The 8317-nt window shown below is 35.2% G+C and overlaps 1 protein-coding gene across 1 annotated transcript in view; it reads left to right on the top strand.

Annotated features, from left to right (window-relative positions):
- Positions 1-210: 210 nt before the first annotated feature.
- The window catches only part of LOC123016399 (histone-lysine N-methyltransferase PRDM16-like), a 29306-nt gene continuing 21199 nt past the window's right edge, over positions 211-8317 (top strand). The window contains exon 1 of the mRNA XM_044416767.1: positions 211-595. The gene's annotated coding sequence lies outside the window, so the exon portion shown is untranslated. The remainder of the gene's footprint in view (positions 596-8317) is intronic.

The raw sequence follows: 8317 nt of genomic DNA, 5'->3' as shown, positions 1-8317 counted from the left end.
TAGAGAGAGTTTTCGTCCTCATCTCCTATTGAAGTCTCCCCAAAAAATCATGTTTATTTGCCACTCAAGGTCCGTGATTCCTGCTGGTCGAACCAGGAACTGGTCAGTGCAACCACTCCAAGAAAACTAAACGGTATCAAGCCAGGTCCATCCGCCAAACACTTTCGATCTCGAGACAGCAGAACTAGAGCAATATCTTGTATAAGCCCGCTAGATATCGAGAGCTGCGGACCAGTGCTCCGTCAGACGTCGGTGGGAACGCACGCTTAGCGCTTTTCGCGATCCTGCACACGTGTGTACCGACGATGAGGAATTGAGTGTCTTGTGCCGGCGTTGAAGTCTCCGGATTTTCGGCGGATAATTTCACTTCAGACACAGAACGAGTATTGTGTTAAAGTTCACTTGTCTGAAACTGAAAAGTGAAACAGTCGCAGGTGTTCGAGGCGTGGTGTGTGGACACATCTTCGCCGATTTTCAGTGAGTGAACAGAATGGCTTTTGTCGTACAAGACATGCGGAAATTCTATTACTCTTGTGATTTGTGAATGATTTAGACTGAAAAACTGACATCTCTCATCGGTGCAATAAAAATTAAGGTCAGTATCATCATCACAATTCAGATTAACCTTCGCGCCTCTTCCCATTACTTAATTAATTTCATCTAATTAAAATGCTTTAGTGATGACACTCAGACGTGTGAAACATATATGAACTAAAAAAATTCCGCGATCGGATTGTTCGTTTCAGTGTTATTACAGGACGAATCATCGCTCTATTATCCTCTTGTGTCGTAAATTGCCACGACCTAACAAGCCATAATAAGCACTTAAAGAGCTTTTAATTGCGTTTATTGCTATCAAACAATGTTTCATCGAATTTCTTCATTATTGAATTAATCCTTCAGCTGCGCTATTTCAGGAAAAAAACACGCACACGTATTATTATTTTTCTAATCAATTATCTAATAAATACCGTAAGAAATTGAAAATTGGCCAAAATTCGTCCAAAATCGAGGCCGACTTGATTAATTATTAAGGTCAGTGCAAGAATTATTTCAGACATTTTCGGTTCAGGTCAAAGGTTGAGCAAAACATAAAAAAAGTGCGAACAAGCTTTTTAATTGTAACACCTGCAAAACCGGAAGAAATAATTTTTGTGTAAAAACATAGTTCAACAGTCGTTAAGCAGATGGCGCTTTAAATTTTCAGATGGTCAAAATTGCCTTAACCTTTTCAGTTGTCGTCTTTTTTTGTTTTTCAATGAAAGTGGTTTACTTTTATCTCGTAATGACCACGCCACGACTTTCGCGTCCGTTATCGGTCATCATCCATTACCTGCAAACGCCAATGTTCAATTAATTTTTTCCGAGCGACATAAAATTCTCGAATCATCTTGGATCATCCGAGCTTTCTAGTTATAATTACCCAAACGCTTTAATTAGAAAGTTTGTGAGTCAAAACACCCTCCGGTGTCGAAAATCGGCGGCGTGGGCTGCTGATGGGAGCCTTGGTACGCCCCTGGTAGCAAAAGATTCAGCAAATTGCTTTCCTGCCTGCGAGCCAAAAAATTTAAATACGACCCTGAATGAAAAGCACGACTCATCTTAACAATGATCGAAAATTAATCACGACTTTTAATTATTGGAAAACAATGTTTTGAGAGTGGCTTTTGCACAATCCTCGGCTTCTGTTGGCGGAGCCATCAGATTTTTCCCGCTATTGTTACGTAACGTAACAATAACACTAACGAGGCATATTACACTTGGGTCTTAGAGTTTGTGGAGCAAGGTTACCTCTTAAGGTTAGCCGTAATTATTGCATTGTCGTGTGCCAACCAACAGTCGCAATTAAACCACTAATTCGATTTTTATTACCAGAGTTAGATACAAAATTCAAAAAAAAAAAACAAAAAGTTGAAAAAATTGAACTTGAATAAGTAGAATAAGAGTCAAATTTTGGGGTCACACCGCACGTTCCTGCAGTATCAGATGATCCCTCCCATGTGGAAAGCCCATTGTCTCAGATTCCTGCGATGGTGTAACGTCTTTAGACTCTGAGAAATCCGTCCTTTTCATGTAAATTTCTCCCCTATTCGCTTTGGTATTGAAACTGTTACAAAACGTTTCGAATAGACCACTAATGATGACTGATGGCTTTCGAGTTGATGTAATTTTTTCAGTCGTAGCGGGCGGACGTATCAGAATCGACTGTGGTGTGACATCGTCCTACTTGATTAGAGGATACTCGCTTTCTACGTTAAGAAGCGGAAAATCAGCGAGTCCGGACCCGAAACGACACCTTGACTTGATTTTCAGTCGTGCTTTATTTATTTGCTCAATAGCTCCGGTTGCACCATTTGGTCCTTCGTGCCGGATTATTTTCGTGTTGTTTTAATCCGGAGAAGGTGTCTAGCACGTTTCGTCTTTCTAAGGCTTGATGGAGCGCGTGTCGGTCTCCCGTTCATTAGAACCGTCACGTGCGACCTCTGACCTGTGACGTCACGACAACCCCGAGAGAACGATTCGTTCACCTGTTGGCGAGCACTGACGAAACGATCATTTTCAGAACAGATCATTATCTGATTTTTCCAATTAATACTTCTATAATTTGTCTTTATTATTTATACAATTTAATTCTTGAATTAATAAGACAGATCTTTTTCTTTTTTTAATTAGTACAATAGAGCTCCCTATAAGCTTACATAAAATTCGACAATACTTCAACTCTGAAATGTAGAATTCAATAATCGAGAAGAATTAGGTAAATGCTAAAAAACGTAGCAAAAATACCATAGGTTTTGTCGTGGTGTACAAAATATATAAAAATGCGTTCATAGTATACCACTATAAAAATTTTAAAACAATTAAATTTTGTGGAAACTGACCCGGCCTAAGGTAGGATAGATAAATTCCAAGTTAAGGCCAGTCCTTCAGTTAAGGCAAACTTGGCCTTCAGAATTTTTAAAAGTTTTTTTGCAAGTCTAAATTTTTTTTAATCCAGTACATCTGACACTTTCTTAGTCTCCCCAACTGACTTTTGTAGCACGATGTTTTGAAACGTCCCAAATGTCATTTTTTTTTAATTGAAGCATTTCTTTAAGAAATTTTTAAATATTTTTTTGCAAGTCTAGAAATTTTTTAATCCGGGACATCTAACACTTTCTTAGTCTCCTCAACTGTCTTTTGTAGCACGATGTTTTGAAAAGTCTGGATTGGCATTTTTTTAAATTTAAGCATTTCTTTAATAGTTTCGACGTGTTTGAGTGTAAATCGGACTCTTTATTTGACCGAGTGGATTTTTAAACCACGAGTGTAACGAGTGGTTTACCATCCACGAGGTGGAATAAAGCGTCCGATTTACACTCAAACGAGTGGAATACAACATTTTATTCTTCGAATTAGAGTCAACAAGGCTTAAACTTGCTTTAAATATGTTAAAAATAATTTTTTTTGACGTTTTGTATTGAGAAATGCCAAACAGTTGTCAAAACTTCCTTACATGGGAGAAAAACCGTAAATTTTGACAGTGTCGAAGAATAAAGAAATTTTAAATGTTTTTTGCAACTCTAAAAATTTTTTAATCCAGTACATCTAACACTTTCTTAGTCTCCCCAACTGTCTTTTGTAGCACGATGTTTTGAGTCTCGAATGACATTTTTTTAAACTTAAGCATTTCTTTAAAAAAAATTTAAATGTTTTTTTTTGCAAGTCTAGAAATTTTTTAATCCAGTACATCTGACACTTTCTTAGTCTCCCCAACTGACTTTTGTAGCACGATGTTTTGAAACGTCTCGATTGGCATTTTTACTACTAAATTTAAACATTTCCTTAAGAATTTTTCTTCTTTTGAAAATCTTAAAGTCAATACATTTAACACTTTCTTTTTACTTCAAGCCAAAGTAATTCGAAGTAACCCGAAGTGGCCTAAAGTGACCTGAACCGACCTGAACCTACTCGAATTAACCCAAACATTATTTTTTACAATCTAAAAGACACTTTACTAAATAAAAATGAAATTTTTAATCAAATCCGATAGGATTTGGCCACATTGATTAGTTGTCTCCCTAAAAGCTTACATAAAATTCGACAATGCTTTAACTCTGAAATATAAAATTCAATAATCGAGAAGAATTAGGTAAATGCTAAAAACGTAGCAAAAATACCATAGGTTTTGACGTGGTGTACAAAATATATAAAAATGCGTTCATAGTAGGCCACTATAAAAAGTAAATTGGGGAATTAAAATTTTAAAACAATTAAATTTTGTAGATACTGACCCGGCCTTAGGTAGGATAGATAAATTCCAAGTTAAAGCTTCCCTCCTGATCTCCCGTTAATGTCTCTCAGAAATTGCTGCTTATTAAATTGTGTTAATTGTGAATTAAATTGTGCTTTACTTTGCATTGTCAACTATCAAATTCTCATTGAAGTTTCTCGGAATAATTATTAAATTTTTTATTTAGTTCAAGTGTCTTTTTAATGTTTTAAGAATTTTGTCGGATAAACTTTATGGGTTTTGGCGCTGTTTACGTCTTTTAGAGTAAATTTAGAAATTAGAGTAATATTTCGCTTAGATTATGACTTATTCTGCTTGAGGCCGAGATAGGGATCAAACGTTGTGTTGCGTGTTACAAAACGTCGTAAAAACCTTCAGTGGTGCTATCGCGATGCGTAAAGTGTGCAAAATTCTTCCCGTGATTGCCTCACTGCTATTTCTGCATTCTTCATTTATCTGTACAATACGACGAAATTTTTATCGTGCAGTATGCTAACATGTCCATTATGTCCTGATGGGAATAAGAAAAGTGAATTACTTAATCGCAGCTGAGAACTAGACTGTCGTCTGCCATTGTCCTCTGTCTGTAGACAAAAGAGCTGGTAATTTCATTTTTATGGCACGTCTATTATCTGTATTTAGGTCAAAATCGGTAATTTTTACAACGAAATTGATTCGGTGTAGAACACAAAAGACATCCGTGTTTTTAGAATAACATACTAAAACTTTCGCTAAATGGATCGAGATAGGTAATTTTTGACCGTAAACACGACATGTCAACACGTAATTATTTAGAAAGTGTAACAGGTTGAGATTATCCGCTCGGTAAAACGTTTTGTCACAGAGAGGTCGAAAAGTTCACGTTTTTTTTCCTTCACCAGCCATCAGTAGCGAAAGTACCTATTCATTATTTATTAATTAATCGATTAGTTTATTAGTTCGGCCAATGATAAAATCAACGAGAAAGTTACTCTTCTGCATGCATAAACCGGAGGAATTTCGACCAAGGGGCCAGATCACGACTTGTTATTATGATTCTGATCGAAACCGAGATTAGCATTGCGAAATTGCTTATTTTAATTAGTTATCTCGATTTGTGGACGATTTGGAAATGTGTCAAGGAGCTTTAAGCTCGCATGAATTTTCTGGACTGAAAGTGAGTCTCTTCGGAGAAAAACCGGTTAATGGTCGAGCTTATGTGACTCGAAAGGAAGAAGATTTTTCAGCATAAATTACAGTTAGCTGAACTGGTTAAATAGCCGGACTCGAGTATCGACAATGTTGCAAATTCAAGAAACACTGCTCATTAATGGAAACGACATTACTCGTACAGCGATTTTACACACCTGAGACACATGAGACATATTTGAAATAGCTGACTAGAAAACTATCAACATTTTTGAACGATTTTTTCGGGGAATTATTCTTAATCGAAATCATAGCAGAAATCCCTCCCGGCGAAGATGCAAGATGCATACGTAACCGTCCTTGATAAATACCTCTGCTATTTAGTATAGAAACGCCCAGCACGTGAAAGAATCCGATTGTGCTTTTATCAGCATGCGTACCAACCAAAATCGAGGTTAATTGTATCCACGTATGTCCGCGTCCTCGGCCCATCTTAATAGATCCCGGATGAGTAAGCACAAGTCTTGCATTAATGACACCCAATTAAAGAAATTTATTGAGGAAGATTGTGCCAATAACCGAAATTCGTTCGGTACGATTAAGCGACTTAAATGCTAAATAGACGCGATTCCACCCACTCGCCATTCAAAACAACCATGATTCATGTACCGATGAGACATAAAAAACAGATTTGTTTAAATAAATAGTTGTGAGCGGGATTCGGATTACAACAAAAGATGTTGCTTTTTAATAGGCGCATTAATCACGGATATAGGCTGGTCGTAAAAGATAAGGTGACAAACTAACGTCCATTGTTGTAAAAAAAGAAATAATATAATAATGTTCTTGACAAAATAAAAAAGAAACAACAAATGTAAGGATCTCGTGAGTTTGTGTCAACTCAAGCTTTCGTCCTGACTTCTTATTGAAGTCTTTCCGATTTTTTTTTGTTACTTTTATTGTGAATTTAGAGTAAAAATAACAAAATTTTATAGTACATATTAAATAAAATCAAAACTAAAATCCAAATGTTTTTTTTAATTCACAGTGAAAGTGAAATAAATGTTGATGTCTAAATTTTTTTATAATTTTTCAAACGCATCCGAAACAGGATTTTTTTGTCTAAAGTTTTTGAGAAATTTCTGACAAATTGAGTTGGAGAAGGTCACAGATTGTATTAATTGTTATGAAACAAAAATTTTATTTAATGTTTGGTACACTTTGCATCACGTAAATATAAATAAATTACGACTAACGTCATCTGAACCATGACTACGGGATTGCAGTAAAGGTGTGAATCATAAGGCGACAAAAAAGCAATTTTTAATGATTGGAATGTTCATAAATTAGGTAATTTTGTCTCGTGATACAGAAAGAAAAAAAAATGAATTTTATGAAACATTCTTTAAACTAATGACACTCAGCACGATATAGTCCTAGCAATAGTAGGTCAAGTTTAAAAGATCTGCAAACCGAACCCACTTGAAACCACTCCAGTATCGCAAAACCTACTTAGCTCTTGTTAATCAGTTTGTTTTGTTGTAAATCGTTCTTTTACAATAATAATCGCTTTAAGATAAATAATATAATAAATCTTCTGTTATGCTCATTAGAACAATTATTTGTTTTTGTTTCAAATTGTTTCATTTGTGTAACTTTTTTGGATTTCGCTCCATTTATGGAAGAACGTTGTTAGTCAAAACTCAGCTTGTGGAAACAAAAAAATAAAGTTTTTTGTGTTAATTTTCTTGATAATAATTATTAACTAATAATGCAACAAATGAAATAGTTATACTGTTTTTTGAAGTAATAATGTGTTTTAATTAACTGGTAATGTGAAATACAAGAATTTTTTTTTATATTTTGTTAATGTTAAGTCAAAAATGAAGATTCTTGAGTTAAGTCGTTCTTCCATAAATGGAGTGATTTGTTATTCAATGATGTACTAAAAATTTTCACTGCTAATGGTATTGATTTTTGATTTTTTCTATTGGTCTGTCTGATTTCCCGGAACCTTTACCATAACTCCCATCATGGTCAATCTTCCCATTGCAGGATTTATGCAAACATCTCCCGCAGCATTCTTCTTCCAATTTGGATCGGAATTACGAACACGGCTCAGATATGTGGCTACGATGTAAAACACGTTCGTGCAGAAAGATGTATTGCAGTGCTAGATATTAGCGGTGTATAATGCTGCCCAGGATATAAATACTCGGACTACGCTCTTTCACATATCTAGATCTAGTAACCTTTGCCCTGCTACACCTGTAACCATCTATTATGTAACGCATTGGAATCCCAAACATGACGCTAGAGGGCGCCGATTCGCAAATGTGAAATCAAGACATGATTTGAATATAATCGCCTAGTGGGTGACTTAACTGTAAAATCGGTGGTAAGACCGATTCGAAGAAGTCGTAATAGTTGGCTGTTTTTTTTCTAATGATTCTGAAAGAATTTCTTGCGAGTACTACATAGCTTTGCAGTTGCCAATGTTGTAAAAAATCATTTTACTTAATAAATGGCAATTAAAGTACGTGATGGCAATGATGGAGTGGTTTAAAGCTTAGATTTAATAGAATGTGATAAGATGGAAGGTTTCATGGATGATATTCATATTACAGACGTCGTTATGTGTTGCAGAAGAGATGAGAGTAAATGGCCACGATTTATGAAATTTATCTTATGAGAAAAGTGACAATAATTTGCTCGTAAAGCTTTTACAGTCATTGTTGATGCAATCAACTTAATTGGACATTAAACTGTTGCAGAGAACAATAATATTTTTTGATGGTGACAAAACTTAAGCAAATGTGATAATACGAATACTTTGTCATTCCACCTTTTGTTTTATTGAATCTTTTTTTATTCAAAGTTACAACTTATCTATCTATAAAAAAATTTCACAGAAAA

The sequence above is a fragment of the Tribolium madens genome, unplaced genomic scaffold (genome assembly GCF_015345945.1).
Source record: "Tribolium madens isolate multiple individuals breed KSU strain unplaced genomic scaffold, Tmad_KSU_1.1 Scaffold_1;HRSCAF=32;Tcas5.2_LG8, whole genome shotgun sequence".
Lineage (NCBI taxonomy): Eukaryota > Metazoa > Arthropoda > Insecta > Coleoptera > Tenebrionidae > Tribolium > Tribolium madens.
The sequence above is the reverse complement of the archived record's forward strand: the minus strand, read 5'-3'. Positions and strand labels throughout refer to the sequence as shown.